This window comes from Lithobates pipiens, unplaced genomic scaffold (assembly GCF_037356315.1).
Source record: "Lithobates pipiens isolate NorthernLeopardFrog02 unplaced genomic scaffold, aLitPip1_a1.2 Scaffold_18, whole genome shotgun sequence".
Taxonomy (NCBI): Eukaryota; Metazoa; Chordata; class Amphibia; order Anura; family Ranidae; genus Lithobates; species Lithobates pipiens.
This window is the reverse complement of record NW_027507758.1, coordinates 433,180,242-433,204,562: the sequence shown is the minus strand read 5'-3', so window position 1 is coordinate 433,204,562 and position 24,321 is coordinate 433,180,242. Positions and strand designations below refer to the sequence as shown.

The 24,321-nt window shown below is 41.0% G+C and overlaps 1 long non-coding RNA gene across 1 annotated transcript; it reads left to right on the top strand.

The window, feature by feature from the left end:
- Positions 1 to 1,111: 1,111 nt before the first annotated feature.
- Positions 1,112 to 4,015, top strand: LOC143990197 (uncharacterized). Its single transcript, XR_013277210.1, has 3 exons — positions 1,112 to 1,234; positions 3,458 to 3,616; positions 3,714 to 4,015. It is a non-coding gene; the product is annotated as an uncharacterized LOC143990197 (long non-coding RNA).
- Positions 4,016 to 24,321: the final 20,306 nt, after the last annotated feature.

The window sequence follows — 24,321 nt, the reverse complement described above, 5'->3', positions numbered from 1 at the left end:
TCCATTAGTACAGACCCCTACAGGACAAACCATCCCCTCCATTAGTACAGACCCCCCAGGACAAACCACCCCACTCCATTAGTACAGACCCCCCAGGACACACCACCCCCCCTCCATTAGTACAGACCCCTCCAGGAGAAACCACACCCTCCATTAGTATAGACCCCCAGGACAAACCACCCCCCTCCATTAGTATAGAGCCCCCCGAGACAATCCACCCCCCTCAATGAGTTTAGACCCCCAGGACAAATCACTTCCCCACATTAGTATAGACCCCCCAGAACAAACCCCCCTACATTAGTATAGACCCCCCAGGACAAACTCCCCACATTAGTATAGCCCCCCAGGACAAACCCCCCAACATTAGTGTAGCCCCCCCAGGACAAACCACCCCCCCACATTAGTATAGACCCCCCAGGACAAACCATCCCCCATTAGGCTAATTAAAAACACAGAACAGAGCGTGTGTGAGGCTTGTGCTGCTGGGCAGCAGGCGGGAGTCACACACAGGAGACCACAGATTGCCCCCCCCCCATGACGTTATTGCGCTGCCGCAGCTGGTCTATCTGCACACAGAGACAGCCTCTCCAGTCTCCAGCTGTTTCTTTTCCGCTGACAGGAGGAGGGAGGGGGGATGAGCTTGGGGAGGAAACACAGTGGCTGCGGTGGTGGCGGTGACAGGCGGAGAGAGCCGCCTACGGACAAGGAGAGGAGGAGGAGGGAGGGGAGCACTCTGGCGCTCCAGCGCCCCCACCTCTGTGGCGCCCGGGTGCACTGCACCCTGTGCACCCCGTCCAGGATCGGCCCTGGCTCCGAGTGCAGCAGAGCCAAAACTCAATTTAGCCTGACTAGGACAGGGTGCTACAAAAATAACAATTTAAATATTAAATAAAATAATTTTAATGAAAATAAAAGCTCTAAAGATCACTAAATGAACCCACTATGTCTCCATAAAATGCTTTTATCTTCCTTTCACCCCTAAAGGTCAGCGTCCTGTTTGTGCTAATATCATATAAAGCAGCATCAACCTTTGGACTAAAGTCCTTCCCCTAAGTGTCACAATCCTGAAAATCCTGGATTCTGTTCTTTTGGGCAGTGTGTTTACATATTGTGTTACACCAATCAAACTGTTGTTCAGATCAGACCCCGCTGCTACCTGTCACCCTGCTACTTGTGATAAAGCAATGACAATGAACAGTCAAAGTGTATGACCATCTGGGAAGGAAAGCCTGAGGTAATATTTCTTTCGTAGCAGACTAATGACATTTATTTAGGCTATACCTCTTAGACCTAGGCACAGTCACTTATCTGGTTCTCAAAGATTTCTTTTAAAAATAAAAGCTATATTTTTTCTGGTACACTGGGATTGATTTACTAAAAACAGAGAGTACAAAACCTAGTGCAGCTGTGCATGGTAGACAATCCACTTCTAACTTAAGCTTGTTCAATTAGGATTTGAAAGAAAAACAAACTGGAAGCTGATTGGTTTATATGCAGAGCTGTGCCAGATTTTGCACTCTCCACTTCTAGTAAATCAACCTCAATATGCTGTTGTTGTGTATTGTGTCATTAGGATTTTTATAACGCACTGCCACTGGACACATACAATTTTTTCCCCCACAGCATTCAGGAAAAGTTACAACATTTTTAAACTGACCTTAACCAATAACACTTTGGGGGTGCCATTTAGTATAGATCCACATGGCAGAATTTCAATGCCATTTGCACTGGTTCAGCTTAGTGGGTCTTGCCATGCCTTGCAAGATCAAAGTTTGTTGACCATTGAGAGATTATGCTTTAGGTTACCTCTGCCCCCTTAATGTCTACTTACAGAAAGCATTATTAGTTAAATTAAGTGTAAAGGAACAGAAAAACTCTGGATAGCCGCACTCCGGATCAGGTAAAATAAGTAATGCCTTTATTGTTTCCACTCAAAAAATCTTCACATCATACAGATCACAACAGCAAAGGGATAAAGAAAATAGAGCTAAAAATACTGACGCATTTCACACTGAAATTAGCGCTTATTCATAACTAATCTATGAATAAGCGCTAATTTCAGCGTGAAGATTTTTTGAGTGGAAACAATAAAGGCATTACTTATTTTACCTGATCCGGAGTGCGGCTATCCAGAGTTTTTCTGTTCCTTTACACTTGGCTAGTGCAATTAGCCTGCACCTGGGACCCCTATCTTTTTGGAGGAAGAGTAGCCAGTTTTTCGGTGGATCGGCCTGGAGCAGTGGATTTTCTCTCTCCCATTAGTTAAATTAACTTACAGATAATTAAAAACCCATTCAGATTGTTGCAGAGTCATTGTCAAATCTTGGTACTTGCAAACCCAAGTATTTGACTTAATTTTGGAAAATGTTATGAAATGCCATTGATCTGTTATTTAGGCATCTACTCTGCAGAGTAGGGTTCCCCATTGTACTAAGGACCTGTGGTGCAGTAGTATGAGTTGCAATGGATGCAGCAGCATACAAGCACTATGGAATACAAGCAACGAGCTACAGACACATAAAACAGATGAACAATTTGGGTCTTAGAGATCATAGTACAATAGCATCTATGATTTTAGAAATTCTCACTGCATTATTGATTGAAATCAAACATGGGTGTGTGCGAACCCTTTATCTCCCCATTATATTTACTCCATATATACATTTTTTAGCAAATGGAGATAACACATATTCTCTTACAGCCACAAATAATAATTTTTATATCTTCTGCTGAGAATTTAGATAAACAAAAAATAGCAACATTTGTTTAGTACATTCAGCTAAAAATGAGTACAACTGATGAGTCGTGTATACTTTCAAGTCAAGAGCCTCTCAGACAAAAAGATAAAAACACACCATATTTGGAACACCGTGTAAATAACGTCATATAATTAATAAAGAAAGCTTCAATTGAGTAAGTTGTGTAGAACACAACAAATGTGTTCTGTCTTTTCTTGCGCAATATTTTTATTAAAGTTTACAATACAAAACAAGAGTGTAAACCATCAAGTTCACGTATTGTGTATAGCTAGGCTTGGCCACATCTAAGGAAGCACCAGGGATGTGCTGCATGTATGTCACATCTAAAGGCACCCTGGGGATGCACTGCTTCAAGGTTCTGACACATCTAAAAGGACTCCTGGCGATGTTCTGGTTCCAGGCTCTGACAAATTTAAAGGAGCCCTGGGGATATAGCTAGACTCTGTCACAAATAAAGCAGGGACCTGGGCGGGGCTGTCTGCCCTGGCATCAGTGCCACACTGCTGCTTCTGCAGTCAATGTTTTGCTGACACGGGCAGATGCTACCATCCTGGCTGACGGTGGGATGGACATTTGGGGTTCAGTGAGTTTTGATATCAGTTCAAACTCATTTTAGTCTGGGCTCCTTTCTTTGATTAGTTTAAATTTTTACATCTTTAGCACCATTTGGTGTATTTATGTTTTTTATTGTTCCACAGAATGGAGCCCCTTTGTTACATTGTTCCAGACGTTCTGGGTTACATCCATACTCATGTTCCCTGTGTTTCTGTTGGACCCTATTACCACAGCTTTCGGAACAGGCATTCCTTTCAGCCCTAGCACCCCGGCAGTGTGTTTGTTTCACACTAAGCAGATACGTGAGTTTTACAGAGATGACCACCTTATCCTCCCTGTATGTATGTTAATTTTTTGTCCACGAATGGTTGATGTTGATATATTTACCTCTTTTTATAGATGTATCATGCATCCGCCCTTGATGATTGGATAGATCCCATGAAACGCGTTGGGCCTAACCTAGATGCAATGTATACATACCCACATGGTCTTTGGATTCAGGCAATGCCGTGGATTATAACTGTAATATTACAATGATTTTTATTATTGAGGACAATACTATTGAATATTCTATTCATATTTTTTAACATGTAAATGTTTTTGGATACATGATTTGCTATATGATGTGCCATTATTTCATGTATTGTCTGCCATGTACCTACTTAATCATGGCAAACAAATAAATACGTGTTCATGTTTTACTTTGACTCCTTCGATTAGCTACAATATAGACACTTCATTTAAAGTCCCGACCTTTTTCTCTGTGTCACAAATAAAGGAGCACTGGGGATTGACTGTTTTCTAGCCTGTGTCTATAGCTAGAAGTGAGTTGAACGTTGCATTAGACCAGAGTTGAAGAAGGATGCAAAGGATGCAAAGGTCTAAGCACAAAGCCTGTTGGATTTTCCTGTCCTGCTCACCATTACCTCAGGCAGAGGATGGCAGCCATCTTTAACAGTCAGCAAAACTGTCAGTTTCACCTGCAGTCACCATTACCTCACAGAGAGGGAGGCAGCAGTGGTGTATTTTGGTTTTATGCTGCCCTAGGCAAGACTAAAATCGGGTGCCCCCCATCTAAATTTGTCCCACCCCTTCCTTCTCAAGTGGCTGTGTGGGATCTCTGGTGGCTGTGTGGGGTTCCTGGTGGCTGTGCAGGGTCTCAAGTGTCTGTGTGGGGTCTCTGGTGGGTGTGTGGTGTTTCTGGTGGCTATGCGGTTCAAGCATGAATGAATCCTGGGCCCTGAGATCTAAGGGGGTCACATCCTTAGATCTCAGGAGTTCTATATGATTAATGAATGATAACAAACAATGTAGCGCTATAATGTCAAAGAATGTAAAAAACCTAGACATAAATCACCAAATGATCTGGTAGTGAAATCAAACTTAAAAGGTCAGCACACATATCACATGTTGTGCAGTCCAGTAAGGAATACAGAAAATGTGCTACAGTGAACTGACAATATGAGCATAAAAAAGTCCAGCTATGACAAAATAATGTGAAACGTGAGTCCAGATAATCCGTTGGTATGAACTATGTATAGCCTTCCATTCACAGACAGAAATTATTATAGAAAACGGTGGATACCCTTACCGAAAATGGTGGACATGAACTACTATATAGTAAATGTTTCATGCAGGCTTATGTGCGTCACACACCATTCGTATACATCAGGTCATGGATCACCATCCGAATAGTCGCTGCCCACTTCAGGATCAATACACCTCAGATCTCCAGGGTTTTCAACTCTCTCTCGAAGGTTTCGGTCAGCTAGGAGCTCGGAGTGGGTTCACCATAAACAAAAGGTAAGGACACAATGCCTCTGATAGTGAAATTCCACCATTAAAGGTTTTATTTGAAAAAAAATCCAAATGACATATTAATAATGACATAAAAAATATCCAAAAAGAATCACGTGATCCAATAAAAATGAACGATAAAAAGAGCAATATGGGGAGCAGGAAATGCTAGCCTGACGCGTTTTGACTAATAAGCCTTCTACTGGGGCATTACCTGCCCCCCCCATATTGCTACCATATATATATAAGTCTTTACAGATTAATCAATGTCTCCCACCTGTCAGAAAACACCTCCTCCAACACCTCTTCCATTAACCCTTGATGTGTGTGCACACAGCGCCGCACGCATTGACAGTACCAGCAACCAGCCAACATTATCTCACCTTACAATGAATGGTTAAACACTCCATCTCAAGAAAATAATTGAGGGCAGGTAACCATCAGATCCAAAATGGCAGCCGTGCGTGCGTTCCACCGGGGTTAATACCAGAAAACCGGAAATGGTAATCAACTCCAATATATAAATGATCTATTATCAAAGATTATACCACAAAGCCAGATCTTGCCGTCTATATGTAAAGGCAGCAAATCTAACCATCCAAGTTTGCACAAAACTGTCACATTTGTTTCCATGCAATCCACAAAGGAGGAAGCAAAACACTGTCTGCATTCCAAGCTTCTATCTGAAAACAGGAAGTGATCATACGACACTTCCGGTTCCTGGTGATAGAGCACATTACATACAGAGGAGAACAGAAACCAATGTTTGCATTCCAAGCCTCGTTGTGAAACCGGAAGTAGTCACACACCACTTCCGGTTCACACGTTCTCTACATACATTTCAACGGGGAGGAAGCAAACCTATTGTTTGCATTCCACACCTCAATGTGAAACTATATGATTAAACTGTTTGATGGTAAGTTTCAGGCCTGGGGGTTCCCCTCAACCTCCTCCCTCCTACTACACACAATGTTGTCAAATGCCCTTTTGCGCCAAGTGAGATTATTGCGACACTTTGATCTGGTTCCAATACCAAAACACTACGAATGTTCAGGGTTTCAGACTGTCCTGGAACAAAACTGGATTGGGTTGGATAGATTATAGAAGGTAGCAGAGGAGCTAGGTGCGATGCCACTATTTTAGAAAGAATTTGGATGTCTACGTTAACTAAGGAGATTGATCGATATGAGCCAGGGTTTAAGGGATATTTTTCTTGAGCTTAATTTGTGCCTGTGTTGCCATTGGGAGGTATGGACCACCTTCCCCCATAGAAATAAAAACATGTTTTAGAGTATCAGGAATTAACTCTTTGGTGAGCTTGTAGAATTCAGCGGTATATCCATCAGGATCTCTGGCCTTAGCCAATGCCAGAGATTTAGTAGTCGCCCAAATGTCATCTATGGAGATGGGGGCATTAAGAGCCTCTATGAGCCGAAGAGAGTTGAGGTAGGTGCACTTTGGCTAGCAAAGCCTCCGCTGCCTTTTGATCAATCGGGTCTTCAGAATAAAGGGAAGTATAGTAATCCACCAGTATTTTACTAATCTCCACAGGAGAGGGAGCCTGTAGCATTCTTTAGAGCAGAAATATACGTTGGCCGTCTAGGGCCTGCACAAAGTTTGGCAAAAAATTTGCCCACTTTCTTACCAAATCTGTGGAAAATGTAAAGTAGAATAGGATGCCCGTGTGTACAGGGCTTTAGTACTTGTTCACAACACATTCCCAGCTCTTGGACAAAAAAAGAGCCCTAATGCGTTACAACCCACTGCAGCACATATTAATACTGTAGTATTGCAGCACAGCATCTTAAAAAAAAACACATGCCAACACATGCATATACTAACATATGCACCATAGTGTGAACAAATAAAGTTGATTTTCTTTAGGAAGCAGTCAAAGCAATTTCTCTGAATCAGCAGAGGGAGCGCGGGACTTCCGCATAAACACCTCTACTTCCACATAGAGAGCAAGGGTCATTCTCTGCAGCATGCTGGGAAGGGACAGGCTTTTCTGTTAAGGCACTTCTGAAAGAAAATAAATTATAAGACTTTGCACACCTTTGTTTCAAAGTACCTATTATGTATTTAGCTGATTTAAACTGAAAGGTGTAACTCAGAGCACTTTTTGGGGATGCACAGGTTTTGCACCATATCCAATTTTACATGATTATTCATTCATAGTATATTATTTTCCTTTTTTTTTTTTTTGGACAGATATGGCTTGTTTGTTTTGAAACAAAATTTCATAAATTTTTATCATATGGGTTTTTATTTGGAAGAAAGAGTAAAGAATAATAAAGTATGCTTTTCTGTTCCTTTTTTCATAACCCAACCAGTACAGAATTAGAACAGCCACAGATATTCATAACAAAATATAATCAACAAAGATCATAAAATCTATGTTTTTTCCATAAAATAGTTGCTTTTAAACCCTGAAGTCAAAAGTTTGCCTTAAGTGGGAGCATGAGTGTATAAAGTGCATTGTTGCCGACAGTAAAAAAAAAATTCTAGGGACACTTTATTTTTTTTTGTGTGTGTGTGTGTGCGGCTGGCCACTATAGGTGGAGAAGGAACTCAAATTAGAGGCAAGACATTCATTTAAAACAAAAATCATTATAGCTTTAGTGAGCTTATTTACCAGCAGTGAAGGTTATCCTAAGCAACATGACTCCCTCAGAACGCCTACGCCTCCAATGTCTCCCTTAGCACACCTCTGCCTCCAATGACTCCCTGAGAACATCTCTGCCTCCAATGACCCCTACCCCCATCATACCTTTAGCGCCAATGTCTCCAATCCCACCACACCTTTCTCTCTCTCTCTCCAATTCCCCCATCACACCTTTACTTTCAATTAATCCTCCCAGCATACTTCTGTTTCCAAACCCTCCTCCCCCAGTACATCTCTGCCTCCAATGCTCGCTAGCACACCTCTGTCTCCAATTCCTCCCCAAGCATTTATCTGCCTCCACCCCCCCCCCCCCCCCCAGCACACCTCTGTGTCCACCCCACTAGCACATCTCTATCACCAATGCCCCCCCAGCATGCCTAAAGTGCCCCACCAGTACACCTTTACCTCTGATTCCCTTATCACACCTCTGCCTCCAATTTCTCTCTGCCTCCAGGCTCCCCACCCTCAGTACACCCCTGCTTTCAATTCTCCCACTACTCCTCCAGCACATCTCTGCTTATAACCTCCCTCTCCTCCAGCACTCCTCTGCTTCTATTCTCCCTCTCCTCCAGCACTCCTCTGCTTCTATCCTCCCTCTCCTCCAGCACTCCTCTGCTTATATCCTCCCTCTCCTCCAGCACTCCTCTGCTTCTATTCTCCCTCTCCTCCAGCACTCCTCTGCTTCTATCCTCCCTCTCCTCCAGCACTCCTCTGCTTCTATTCTCCCTCACCTCCAGCACTCCTCTGCTTCTCTCCTCCAGCACTCCTCTGCTTCTATCCTCCCTCTCCTCCAGCACTCCTCTGCTTCTATCCTCCCTCTCCTCCAGCACTCCTCTGCTTCTATCCTCCCTCTACTCCAGCACACCTCTGCTTTCATCTACCCCCCCCCCCCCCCATCCCAAGCACACCTCTGCTTCCATCCTTAATCTCCTCCAGCACACCTCTGCTTCCATCCTTAATCTCGTCCAACACACCTCTGCTGCCATCCTTCCTCTGCTACAGCACAGTTCCCAACTGTGCTTCCATCTACCCCCCACCCCCAGCACACTTCTGCTTCCATCCTCCCTTCCATCCTCCCTCTCCACCAGTGCACCTCTGTTTCCATCTCCCCCCACCCCTTCCAGCACAGCTCTGCTTCCATCCTCCTTCTCCTCCAGCACACTATGCTTCTTTCTGATACTGGTGTGTACCAGGCCAGACATCGGTACATGCTGAGGGTGGACCTGAAGGGTTTTAGCCCACTCACATGTGATTGCCTTGCACAGGCACTCCTCAGCATCCATTCGGAAGTGCTCCACTAAAATCAAATGCCTGTTCTTTGAGCCTGTGCAGGGTACCCAAGCTACACAGTATGCTGGGATAGGGAAGGTGTCAGGGTACATAGTATGTTTTCATGTATGCAGATGTGTGTAGGGACCCAGGAAACACATGAGTCGGCATGCCTACTGCAAAAGCAGGACTGTCTCAGCAATGAGACAGTTGGCAAGTATGAAAGTGCATCCAGTGTATTTTACAGGGCCAAAGAATTATTAGGGAAAAGGGATTTAAAATGATGCACAGAATTGCCATACCATTAAAAAAAATAAAAAAATAAAATAAAAAGGCGCTTGTGGCTTACGAGTTGTGTAACTCCAGCCCTGAAGGCCAATGTATTCATAATGCATGTTCTCACAGTATCTTGTAGGAGCACAGCAAATAACTTTTATTGGAGAAAAACACAGATTGTCTTCCATGTCAGTCTGTCAAGAGAACTGAAAACCAAGTGTTGCTGGCAGTCAGGGGAAGGGGAGGTTCTGCATGGCTGCCGTTGTTTACTATAATTTGTATGTTGGCACTCCAACACATCCAGGCAAGGAGTCTGCCAAGAACAAAAATTACAGCAGCCAAGAAATAAAGTTTGGGGCCCTACAACAGCGTTGCTGTCTTTAGTGTATGATGCCAGGGACATGATGGATCATAGCTTAGGCACAAAGGTGGTGCAATCACATCATGTGAGGTTCAGCTTTATACACACAATATAAATAGGTAAACTGAAGGATAGCATTTTCCTGTAAAGCGTTGCAGTTTGGCTTTTTAGCAGACATTTCTCAATCTCCCAGAAGATCATTTGGAAAGGAAAGTTTTTCAGACCACAACATGGTTACCCCCGATGAATCTTGGAATTTTGTTACATTTATTCATCTTATTTCTAAGCATATATCTAAATTTCCAAGTAAACAAGTATGTATATTTATGCTGCTTTTATATTACTCCAAAGTTTAATGAAATGCAGGACTAAAATGAAGCTTCCTGTTTTAGATAATTGTTCCTGGCATGATTGCTGGAGTCTGTCTTGCTAAATGTTTATTAAATCCATGTTGTTTAAGCCATTTGGGGAGCGTAGAAAAGATTATTGCGATGGATGAAAGCCTTTGTGAAAACATTTTTACGTAAACAAGGCAACAGTAAAGTAAATGAAGCGTCACAAAAGCTTTCAGAAACGTAACATTGGTCACAATAGTTCAGCGCTAAGTAAAACTAGACTAAATCGCTAAGGATTAATAAATGTATGAATTTAATAACTTCAGAGAGAGAGTCCATGCATAAAATAGGAAGTGAGGCCTGTATTTCTGTCGGTGGTGGTATTTTCATAAATCTGTACCAGATTGACAAGTATCTTTACCAGCACAAGTGTTCACAGCTGAGGACTCTATCTGCCTTACTCCCTATTTTATGCATGGACTCTCTCTCTCTGTAGTTTTTAAATTCATTCATTTATTAATCCTTAGCGATTTAATCTACTTTTACTTAGCGCTGCACTATTTATGTTTTTAAAAGTTTACTGAGGATTTGTATTTTGACCTTGAGTGTTATAGCGGCTTTTTAGGTTAGGATATTTGTTTGCAGCGATTGATCACTATTTATTATTGCTCACAATAGAACAGAACTGAGTTAAAGAGGAAGTAAAGCCTCTTAAAAAAACAAACAAACAAAAAAAACATAGCATAGCATACTAGCTCATTATGAATTACTTACCTGAGGTCGAAGCCCCAGCTTCAGCCCTCGTTCGCCTTCTCCGACACCGCCATCCATCACGGAATGAATTCCGGGTATCGCGGTTCCGACGCTGTGACTGGTCGGAGCCGCAATGACGTCACTCTCGCGCATGCGTGCTGGTGCCGCCACTAACGGCATGATTGCTGTTAGAAATGGCCCACTCAGTGCGCCTGCGCCTGATGTCTATGGCGCATGTGCCATATACATTGGTGCTACTATTTCTATTGCTATTATCTCCTAAACCTTTTAGGCAATGACAGTCTCACAGTAACTTCCTGCACAAATGATCACAAAGTGTCCCAGAATGCATTCTGTGTATACACCCCTGACTGTAGGTATATGTATGTTTTCACTCTCTATATCTAACGTGTTTACTGTTGTCATTAAAAGTGAAAGTATACCATGTATTGACATTTATGTATCCTTGTACAGTCATTTGTTAAATCTGAGGCTCTTTGCAGTAAGTCCCTCTTCTCCTACGACACTGTATACCTTGTCTTCTGAATGCAGCATTTTGAGGTGGACACCAGCCAGCCACTCTGTCAACTCACTCCCAGTGGTAGATCAGAGCTCTCGCTGCGCACTGAGCGTGGCTTTTTACACATTCAGCTCCTTCCTCTACCTGCAGGACTTTTTTTGGCAATGTCACCAGCCACCGCAGCTTTTTGCTATGAAAACATGGCTCATGGCTGCCAGATCTCCTCCCGGCTAGCAGGTCTCTTTCCCCTGTGTTCAGTGGCAAGGGGACAGACCTCCGATCCACGCAGCTAACCGGCATCAGTGTACAAGCAAATACATAATAGTGTACAAATACTTGAAAAAGTATTCATACCCCTTGACATTTTCCACATTTTGTCATGTTACAACCAAACACGTAAATGTATTTTATTGGGATTTTATGTGATAGACCAACACAAAGTGGAACATAATTGTGAAGTGGAAGGAAAATGATAAATGGTTTTCAAATTTTTTTTTTCAAATAAATATCTGAAAGGTATGGTGTACATTTGTATTCAATGCCTTTTACGCTGATACCGCTAACTAAAATCTAGTGGAACCAATTGCCTTCAGAAGTCACCTAATTAGTAAATAGAGTCCACCTGTGTGTAATTTAATCTCAGTATAAATACAGCTGTTCTGTGAAGCCCTCAGAGGTTCGTTAGAGAACCTTAGTGAACAAACAGCATCATGAAGGCCAAGGAACACACCAGACAGGTCAGGGATAAAGCTGTAGGGAAGTTTAAAGCAGGGTTAGTTTTAAAAAAAAAATATCCCAAGCTTTGAACATCTCACGAACCACTGTTCAATTCATCATCCAAAAATGGAAAGAGAATGGCACAACTGCAAACCTACCAAGACATGGCCATCCACCTAAACTGACAGGCCAGGCAAGGAGAGCCTTAATCAAAGAAGCAGCCAAGAGGCCCATGGTAACTCTGGAGGAGCTGCAGAGATCAATAGCTCAGGTGGGAGAATCTGTCCACCGGACAACTATTAGTCGTGTACTCCACAAATCTGGCCTTTATGGAAGAGTGGCAAGAAGAAAGCCATTGTTGAAAGAAAGCCATAAGAAGTCCTGTTTGCAGTTTGTGAGAAGCCAAGTGGGGGACACAGCAAACATGTAGAAGAAGGTGCTCTGGTCATATGAGACCAACATTGAACTTTCTGGTCTAAAAGCAAAGTGCTATGTGTGGCAAAAAAGTAACACTGTTACTGAATACACCATCCCCACCATGAAACATGGTGGTGGCAGCATCATGTTGTGGGGATGCATTTCTTCAGCAGGGAAGCTGGTCAGAGTTGATGGGAAGCTGGATTGAGCCAAATACAGGGTAATCTTAGAAGAAACCCTGTTAGAGTCTGCAAAAGACTTGAGACTGGGGCCGAGGTTCCCCTTTCAGCAGGATAATGACGCTAAACATACAGCCAGAGCTACAATGGAATGGTTCACTTCAAAGTATATTCATGTGTTAGAATGGCCCACTCAAAGTCCAGACCTAAATCCAATTGAGAATCTGTGGCAAGACTTGAAAATTGCTGATCACAGATACTCGCCATCCAATCTGACAGAGCTTGAACTATTTTGCAAAGTAGAATGGGCAACAATTTCAATCACTAGATGTGCAAAGCTAGACCTTCCCAAAAAGACTTGCAGCTGTAATTGCAGCAAAAGGTGGTTCTACAAAGTATTGAGGGGCTGAATACAAATGCACATCACACTTTTCACATATTTATATGTAAAACATTTTGAAAACCATTTATTTTCCTTTCACTTCACAATTATGTGCCACTTTGTGTTGGTCTATCACATAAAATCTCAATAAAATACATTTACGTTTTTGGTTGTAACATGACAAAATGTGGAAAATTTTAAGGGTTATGAATACTTTTTCAAGGCATATGTAAACACTTTTTTTCCCCTTTTTTATAAGTGATCACATACCCTCTGTTCTCTGGTCTTCAGTAAATGGCTGTCCAGGGGGGGTCAGCACAAGTCTGGTCATTGGATGAGAGCAGGCTGAGTTCTCAGTACAGCTAGAGAACTGACCGGGCTGTGCTCTCAAGCACAGTGTGGACAGTTTTTGACAGAAGAGAAGAATATTTCTCACAAAGGAAACAATAGAAAGATAACAGGATATTTTTCATACAACTACATGGTACAGCAGGCACATATCAAGAATGTAAAAAAGTTGGATTCACATATTCTTTAAGTTTGCCTTTACTACCTGGTTTGGTGTCTGTTTTCTTTGCTATAGCACTATTATTTGGTACTAAATATTACCTTTAGCCATTTCCTGTGATGTTGTATGTTTGTACATTATGTTTCAGAGGGGCTGATGTTCTTGGGGGTGAGGCAAAAACTTTGTTAGCTAAGTAAAATCCCAGCCTAAAAAATGATACCACATGCTGTTAGTACAATTGTTAGTTATTAGTTAGTTGTTAGTTATAAAACCATTCACTCTATGCCTCCCACTACTTTAACTTTGTTTTTAGGTCACTACAGTATCTTGTGGTGGTTACAAATATTTACTCCACAAATCAGGGTAGCCAGGCCATAGTAACAAATTGAACGTAGTTTTAGTGAGGCACACAGAAGAGTATTTTCTGTCTGTTGAAGGTGATAGCGGCAACTTTGTAATATCTGCCATAGGCAGAATATTAACTCTTAAAGATTAAAGTTGTTAGGTATGCAGTAGACTGTCTACTTACCATACTCCTATGCAGGTGCAGACCCATTGAAATCAATTTTTCACCACTCCCTGGGTTCCTGGACAAACCCAGGGAGGAGAATTTCCTCAGCTCTCCTTCCTCTGCAGATCGGAGAGGCCACACCTGGTGAGACAGGGGTAGCTGGGCTGTGAACTGCCCTTCACTGTCGAAATGGTGCAAATAGCCACTGGATAGCCAGGCAGGAGCCTAGTAGAACACAGCATGGACCAATCCACCATAGGAGCCTCTTTCCCGGGATCGCTACCACAGTTACAGTGGGGTGAGCCATTATCCTCTGGTCTGGGATCCCTCCAGAAGTTTGTCTGGGTTACTAGAGCTACCCCACACTTCATTGAAAGGGATGCTGTATATAGGATAAATACAAGTAGCTGTGTTACCTGTTTACTGAATTTGTGATACCTAGATAAACGCTCAGTTGTTCTAAAGTCTTATATAGACTATGCTAAGTTGTAATATATTACACAGTCACAGAGACTTTCCTGTGAAAAGCCCATGTTTGTGCAGCTTTCATAATTTGTTCTGTATTATTGCATTATGTATTATGCATGCTTTTTGGCACCATTAAACTGTTTTACATTCTAACCTATTTAAACTTCAGGATACATATACACTCTGTCCAGTTATTTAGCCAATAACCAATTATGTTAAAGCCCCACTCCGGGATAATTTTTAAAGGAGAAGTATATCTAAAGCTATTTTATCCCTACTTCTTCTATGGATCACAGAAGTGAAGTTAGTTCTGAACTTCTGTGATCTGTTTTCCCTGACTGACAGTCACCATTCTCTGCCCAGAGCGGAGGTGAGCACCGAGTGATTAGCGGTGTTTGATCGCTTATGTCTCAATGTAGAGCTGTCAGAGGGCAGATATTGGATCGATGCTGCATTCATCTAGGTGAGTATAAATGTTTATTTTTTTCCAACCTCATACTTTTCTTCTAAGTGTTTGGACATGGTCACTATATGGTTGGTGAAATTGGTATAATTGGTATTGGTATAATACCTTTTAATGATAAAATAATGATAATATATGACAATTATTAGTATTAAAGCACCAATGGTTTATCAGTATCCTTTAGTAAATATATCTGGCATATATAGTACGTCTAAGTCCACGTACACACGGTCAGAGATTTTGCCAACCAAATCCGTCGGATTTTGCCCGTCGGATTTAGTCCGACGGATTGTGTCCGAAACTGTTGCATACACACGGTCGGGTCAAGTTGGCGAAAAATCAGATCTTTCAGAACGTGATGACATAATTTCGTTACGATGGGACTACATTCAGGCTAGTAGCCAATAGCTTTGATGTAGGAATTTGATCTGAGCATGCGTGGCACTTGGTCCGATGAAAATGCTCTACACATGATCGGATTAGGTCCGTCCGGCCCAGTTGGTCGGGAAATATTTCCAACATGTTGGAAAATTGGGTCGGACGGAGATTTGGACGGAATTAGTCCGATGCATACCACACACAGTCGGATTATCTGACGACACGGTCCGATAAGACTCATTCCGACAGATTCTCCGACCGTGTGTACAAGGGCTAAGAAGACTTGGGCACTTCTTATACCTGGGCTAGAGGAAACTGTAAATGGCCTATTCTGTTGCCTTTTTATTTCAAAATGCAAAGTCATGTAAATCATGTTTGAAATTATGTCTGTCCATTACAGCATTTACAAAGATCTGTTTTTGCAGGTCATGAGGATTTAGCCTTACATTCTGAACTTTTATTCCATTTAGGGATTAGCGATAAAGACAGCTGTAGTTAACATAGTTGGCTGTGTTTCAGATTAAAGGCAGAGTTATTGTTAAAGAGTATATTTTAGAGCTTTGACTCATTGCAGAGATTAGTGCTCAGCAATAATTGGCTTAAACTAGCCGGATGTCCCATCAAGATAAATTACCTGTGCGAAGATCTGGCACAAGTCATCTGTGAGATTAGTCATTATGAGGATGGCATACATTCCACTGAGCATTTTGGGCTTTGACCGTGAATTAAAACATCCGACAGTGAAAACTCTCCCTGGTATAAAACATTATGGAAAGAACCGTTAATATGAAAACAAAACTGTTATTTTGTTTAAAGGTGATCATAGACAGCCTGATTTTAAGCAAGCAATATAACTGTTTTGAGGAGTTCCAGTCTTTAGAAGTGATCATTATTACACAAGATATTTTCTAATATGCTAAGAAACTGATAGTCAATTCAAAAAGGCAGTGAAGCTTTTCCCAGACATTTTCCAATAACAACTGTACACCAGATTTGGTCAGGGGGTAATGATTATTTTCATGTGACTTTTAATTTAAGAGTGTTATCACTAGGGAATTATCTACCATTCAGTGGCGGTACGATTATTTCGGATTTTTGGTGCTGAAAGCAGTACAGTTATTTTGCATGGAAATTTGGTGTTTTATATTGTAGTCCTGCAATTCTTAGGAATAACTCACTTAAATCTGTCCAAACCAGAGTCTAGTAGACATCCCGGGTATGATAAAGTTTGAAAAATGAAATCATAAATTATAATATAATAAATAACTATAAATAATTATACCAAATAATATGACAATAATAAAAATTATTCAATAATGTAATCAAATCAAAAACACTGAAATTTGCTCAGTTGCAGAATTGTCACTGTCATTACTTTTCAGTATTTGATGATGGATCTCACCACAAATTGCTATCGCTCAATTCTGCGAGTGATTACAATTTATTATCGCTGTTTTCTAGCTGGTCTAAAATCATTTTTGATGTAAAGGGACAGTTTTGGTTGCTATGGACAATCTCAAGTTTCCAGGCATAAAGAACAATCTTTATAATATAAAACTGCATGCAGGACACTGGACATAACACCAAGGACAAAGGGGATGTGAAATTATTACATACAGCAATGTAATCTGTAAGATTACATTATACTGTATGTATATTGTGTGTTAAATTTGGCGCCGATCTCCGTCCCCGTGCGTCGCGGGGGGGACATCGCTGGATCCAAGGGAGAAGGTAAGTAAACGTCCTCCTGCATACAGCGATGCGGTCCCGAGTCTGGCTCGGGGTTACCGCTTTTGGTATAAAACTTCCACCCCGAGCCAGACTCGGGAATACCGCCAGGGAGTTAAAAGAAACTTGGCAGGTTTCTATTTACAATTTTTTTTATAAAGAGACAGATTCTTTAAATGAGAGGCTTAAATCTAGTTTATAAAGTACTTCTGTCAATTTTGCACATCATCAACAGCACTCCATCTTAAGATCATGATGATGTAATTGCATCAATTACATCAATGTGGGTGACTTCATGTGATCACCTACATCAGGGGTATTCAAATTATGGCCCTCCAGTTGTTCAGGAACTACAATTCCCATCATGCCTAGTCATGTCTGTGAATGTCTATCAATGTGAGTTTTACAATGCCTAATGGAATTTTGCAACAGCTGAAGGGCTGTAGTTTGAAGATCCCTTACCTACACAATCCCTATATCATTGCTATTAGCATATACTTGATCTACAGGGTGCATGCCAAACAGTCTGACAGACTGCCTGGCCTGGCTCAAAAGCATTATTTCCCAGGAAGGTGTATGACACCAAGAACTTATATTGACATCACTCTTTTATTTTAACTTATAAGGCATTGACTTAAAAAACTCTAATATTACATATTGTTATCGCCTTTTCAAACCTAACACCATACCTTCCTTGGAAATATAATTGTTATTAGAAACATGGTGCGTTGCATCCCATAGTTTATTCATTCAGAAAAAAACCTTTGTAGATTGGCTTTTCCTGACTAAACTGCTGCTTTTTAAGAGTCTACTACATCATTGTGTAACACTACCATCGGAGGCGTTTCTGGATTATTTGGGTCCATGTGTCCTGCACCAGTGATGAGCCACCCTTACCTGGACCTGGGTGACACCAATACACCTGAAAGTTTTTTTTAGAATGGGCTTTATTAAAGGGAGTACAACCCTGTAAAAGGAATTAGTTAGACAAACCAAGACAATGCAGTGTCAAACAGTTTACCATAAGACAAGAAAAGTGGAATAAGGTGGCAAATTCAATAACCTGGTCCTTTCAATGTATCAGCCCTTATCCTCACAGTGGAATGCTTAGTTGATATACAACAGACTCAGATTGCCAAGAGGCCTCTCACCACTGATAAAGTTAGTCCTTGGTCTCCAGCAATCCCTCATAGGCCAGCAAAGGTCCCCCTCTCAAGCTGGTGATGGATAAAGACTATAGCCTCCTCCTAGTAACTTTGGATTTCCAGGCGTAGCAGTTTTTTGGTAAACAACAGACCCTCTGCAACGATAGCACAGGGGTAGCTATAATACAGTATGTTAGGGAGGCGGGGTTGTATTATAACATCATACCAGAAAGACTGAGAAGGATTTTATCTACCTGATTAAAGTTTTACTAAACCCAGGACCCTGTATTTACTATATCTGGTCTCCCACAGTACACAGAAGATGAAAATGCAAATTTTTTTGTAAACATAAACTGCTAAATACTTTTTCTAATCATTAGTATATTGCAGTCTTGTGACTCCTATCAGTGTCTGGCTGAGCACTGGTTAAAGCTTGTAGGAGACATTTTCATTCTCCTCTGACTATCCTATGAGGCTGCATGACCACTGACCCTCTGTCTGGACAGTTTTGATTGGCCCTGTGCCGTTCACATGCACCCTCCCAAAAAATATCAATACACACCAAACTGAGCATGTGCAAAGTGCCCCCAAGGCTCTGTACTATCAAGAGATGGGTTGGGGACAATGAACAAAGGGGAGGATCAAAGATAACAAGATCAAACCGCCTTTACACAATGTTGTGCTTTTTAAGGAATTTTCCCGCACAATATTTCCTAAGTAATTATCTATATGGATCCATGTATAATTTGGGTATCCAATCAATATTTGTTTATCTAAACATAGGTTAAATTCTTATACAATTATAATCATGATTATATGTTTTTCATAATACTAATTTGTTGCTAAAACACTTCTACTTATAATCACACTTTCATATATAATTCTTTATGACAAAGTTCTTTAGATCATTAGATACTAAATTTATAATCTCAGTTGTGACCTATGTATAAATTGAATGACTTAGAAAAATATAGATGATACTGGTAGATGAATCTTACAGCATGTTTTGGGATGAACTCTGAGCTTCCAATAAATGATTAAATGGTTTAGCTGTGTCCTTCAATATGTTTTTGGATGAGGCGTCAGCTATTTGCACGGTTGTATATTGTCCAAATAGTCTTTTACTTACGTACAATGGGGTTCTCTAGTTAAGGGTTATTTCCATGTGATAAATACTTATGCAAGTTTGGCCTTCTCACTCTAACCAACAAAATAAGTAAACAGCTTTTTATTTGGTGACAGAAGATACCATTGTTTCAGCGAGTTTCTTTTTTAAACACAGGTTTTGTAAAAGTTTAACAAGAACTAATCCTTTCAACATTTGGAAAAAAAAACCTGCGAGATCTTGTACTTTGCTTTAAAGGTCTCCAAGAGGTCACAGTTCAATAAAATACTGAAATCCCTCATCTCGGCCAGCGAATATTAAATGTATTTCTTCATGAATTCACAACAACAATGTGCAGGATTAACTCCTTAGGTTCCACAGCGAGTATAACAAGAATGCTTTACTGCATATGCAGACTGATTTTACTGTTGTGGTTTAGTTTAGTAACACTTTAGGGATTATCTGGTGATACTACACACTCTGACAAGTACTTTCTAACTGGCAAACTGTGAGTACATTATATTATATGGATTTTATTGATGGTACACACTATGTGGGCTTTCTTATTTCCTTAGGAGTTCTGACCAGACTGGTTAAATAAGCTGCTTGGTGAGAGCAACCGAGGAACAGGGGAGTGCCTCGTTAAAAACAATCTTTATGGGAGTAAAACAGAGCTGTGACTGACCTTGCCTAGAAAAAAGGGCAGTCCAAATGAGGTGAGCTTCCATGCAAAAGGGGCAAAGAGGTGGAGATTGATTGGTGGATTGATTCACTTGCAGCAAGATTCTGCATGAGAGCACATTTAAGAAGTATAAAGGAGAACAAGGTTTTATATTGTTTATATATGAACACATGCATTGGTTTGATTGTGTGTTCTGGCACAGTTGTTGAATTTGAACTGGCACTTTGGTTTTTCAAGTATAATGTACTGGAGCGCTACATGAATGGTTCTTAAAGGAATCATGTACTCTAATAATGTTATGGTTTAAAGCACATTGCTTTTTTAGAGTTGGTTGCACGTTTTATGTGTTTAAATTGTTTGTAACAGATGAGAACTTAACTAGGGTGCTTAGATATTTTTACACTATTTTTTTAATATATTAATTTAGAAAGCTTTGTAATGATAAAGACAATGTAACGATAAAGACAATGATAAAGATACAATTTTTAGGGTTCCCAGCTAAAGAGGCCTAATCTGTAAATCAGAGAAAAAAATGCTTGACAGTTATTTATTGGTACTTATTGGACAGTTGTATATAAATAGTAAGAAAGGGAGGCCAGATCATATTGGCCCCATAAAGGATGATGAAAGGAATTTAGTTACAAAATACAGAGAGATGGGGAAAGTTTTGAATATAGTCCTCTCCTCAGTCTTCACAAGGCAAATGGGGGATACAGTAACCAAGACAGTAATGTTAATTTTCATAGCATGTCACAGGAAGCTCCCCCATGGCTAACAGAGGACAGAATTAGAAATAGACTTGAAAAACTTAACATAAATAAGTCACCGGGACCAGATGGCTCACACCCGAGGGTCCTTAATGAACTCAGTCAGGTGATAGCCAGACCATTGTTCCTAATTTTTGTGGACAGTTTACTGATTGGAATGGTGCCAGCCGATGAAAGAAAAGTAAAGAAAAGCCAACGTGGCACCAATATTTAAAAAAGGGACAAGATATATCTGGGGGAACTACAGACCAGTTAGCCTAACATCAATAGTTTGCAAGCTATTGATGGGGATGATAAGGCAATATATACAAGATTTTAGTAATGAAAACGATATCGTTAGCAGTAATCAGTATGAATTCATGAAGAATAGTTCTTGCCAGACCAATCTATTAACCTTCAATGAAGAAGTGAGCTACCATCTAGATAAAGGAAGGGCTGTGGATGTGGTGTATCTGGATTTTGCAAAAGAATTTGATACAGTTCCTCACAAATGTTTACTGTACAAACTAAGGCCTGTTGGCATGGACCATAGGGTGAATACCTGGATTGAAAACTGGCTACACAGGTGAGTTCAAATGGTGGTGATAAATGGGGCGTACTCGGAATGGTCTGGTGTAGAAATTGGGGTCCCCCAGGGTTCTGTCCTGGGACCAATCCTTTTTAATTTATTCATAAACAATCCGGAGGATGGGATAAACAGCTCAATCTCAGTATTTGCAGATGATACAGAGTTAAGCAGGGCAATAATGTCAGGATGTGGAAAGCTTACAAGAAGACCTAAGCAAATTAATGGGGTGGGCAACTACATGGCAAACGAGGTTTAATGTTGAAAAATTTAAAGTAATGCATTTGGGTGCCAAAAATGTGAATGTAATTTATTTGCTAGGGGGAGAACCTCTGAGGGAATCTAGTATGGAAAAGGACCTGGGGGTTCTAGTAGACGACAGGCTCAGCAATGGCTTCCAATGCCAAGCTGCTACAAATAAAGCCAAAAAAATGTTGGCATGCATTAAAAAGGGGATCCACTCCAGAGATAATCTCCAGGATAAGACACACGGCCATTCACTAAAATTAGAAAAAAGTTGTTTAACCTTAAACTGCGTAGAGGGTTCTTTACTGTAAGAGCGGTAAGGATGTGGAATTCCCTTCCACAGGCAGTGGTTTCAACGGGGAGCATCGATAATTAAAAAAAAAAAAAAACATTAGATAAGCACTTGAAGGACCACAACATACAGGGATATACAATGTAATACGGACATAAAATCACACACATAGGTTGGATTTGATGGACTTGTGTCTTTTTTCAACCTCACCTACTATGTAACTGTGGCGGGAGTCACTAATAGGGGCACAGGGTGAATGAGAACCCCAATATGATCTGTGCTAGTCAGACTTAATGCTGTATATATGTATATATAATGTGTGCTGTCTCATTATGCTGTGTACTATTTGCTCTGCTAGTTTGGGGTGTGACTGTATTCTATTGTCTATTGTGGCTGTCTGCCTCAACTATTATGGGATGTCTAAGTGTCTTGCTGTGAGGAAAGAGGGAGGGGGAGGATTCCTCCAGCAGCCTCCCTAATAAGACTGTTTACTGATGAGAAGTTAAACACACCTGACCTGTGTGTCCATTGTCATTGGGCAGTTTAACCGGCCCTGTTTCCCAAGGGTGGGTGGAAGTGTTTTAACCACCTTCAGACCGGACCATTTTGCTGGTAAATGACCAGAGGTCTTTTTACAATTTGGCACTGCGCTGCTTTAACTGGTAATTGCGCGGTCATGCAATGTTGTACCCAAACAAAATTTGCGTCCTTTTCTTCCCACAAATAGAGCTTTCTTTTGATGGTATTTGATTGCCTCTGCGATTTTTATTTTTTGCGATATAAACGTAAAAAGACCGCAAATTTTGAAAAAAAATGATATTTTCTACTTTTTGTTATTAGAAAAATCCAATAAACTCAATTTTAGTCATACATTTAGGCCAAAATGTATTCAGCCACATGTCTTTGGTAAAAAAAAAGTCAATAATTGTATATTTATTGGTTTGCGCAAAAGTTGTCACATCTACAAACTAAGGTACGTTTTCTGGAATTTACGCAGCTTTTAGTTTACGACTGCCTATCTCATTTCTTGAGGTGCTAAAATGGCAGGGCAGTACAAAACCCCCCCAAATGACCCCATTTTGGAAAGTAGACACCCTAAGGAAATTGATAAGTGGCATGTTGAGCCCAATGAATATTTAATTTTTTTGCCTCAAGCGATTGAATAATGACAAAAAAAAAATGTTTTTTTTTTTTTACACAAAGTTGTCACTAAATGATATATTGCTCACACATGCTATGGGCATATGTGAAATGACACCCCAAAATAAATTCTGCTGCTTCTCCTGAGTACGGGGATACCACATATGTGGGACTTTTTGGGAGCCTAGCCACGTACGGGGCCCAGAAAACCAAGCACCGCCTTCAGGCTTTCTAAGGGCGTAAATTTTTGATTTCACTTCTCACTACCTATTACAGTTTTGAAGGCCATAAAATGCCAAGATGGCCCAAAACCCCCACAAATGACCCCATTTTAGAAAGTAGACACCCCAAGCTATTTGCTGAGAGGCATTTTGAGTCCATGGAATATTTTATATTTTGCCACAAGTTGCGGGAAAATTACAAACTTTAATTTTTTTTTATTTTTTTTTCACAAAGTTGTCACTAAATGATATATTGCTCACACATGCTATGGGCATATGTGAAATGACACCCCAAAATAAATTCTGCTGCTTCTCCTGAGTACGGGGATACCACATATGTGGGACTTTTTGGGAGCCTAGCCGCGTACGGGGCCCCGAAAGCCAAGAACCGCCTTCAGGTTTTCTAAGGGCGTAAATATTTGACTTCACTCCTCACTACCTATTACAGTTTTGAAGGCCATAAAATGCCAAGATGGCACAAAACCCCCACAAATGACCCCATTTTAGAAAGTAGACACCCCAAGCTATTTGCTGAGAGGCATGTTGAGTCCATGGAATATTTTATATTTTGCCACAAGTTGCGGGAAAATTACAAACTTTTTTTTTTTTCACAAAGTTGTCACTAAATGATATATTGCTCACGCATGCCATGGGCATATGTGAAATGACACCCCAAAATAAATTCTGCTGCTTCTCCTGAGTACGGGGATACCACATATGTGGGACTTTTTGGGAGCCTAGCCGCGTACGGGGCCCCGAAAACCAAGCACCGCCTTCAGGCTTTCTAAGGGCGTTACAGTTTTGAAGGCCATAAAATGCCAAGATGGCACAACCCCCCCCCCAAATGACCCCATTTTGGAAAGTAGACACCCCTAAATTTAGGGGTACACTAGTGAGACTAGGTAATAAATGGCGAGTGCCCTGAAACTATAAAAAAATAACTAACCAACCAGCGTCACCTGTAACAGTTATATGGTGATCACTGGTGAAAGGGTTAACTAGGGGGCAATCAGGGGGCTTTATGCGGTAGTATATGGGGGTCCCTGGCGCTATAAAAAGCTGCGGCGAACCTAAATACCTACCTGCCTAACAAGCGTCACCTGTGACACTAATACAG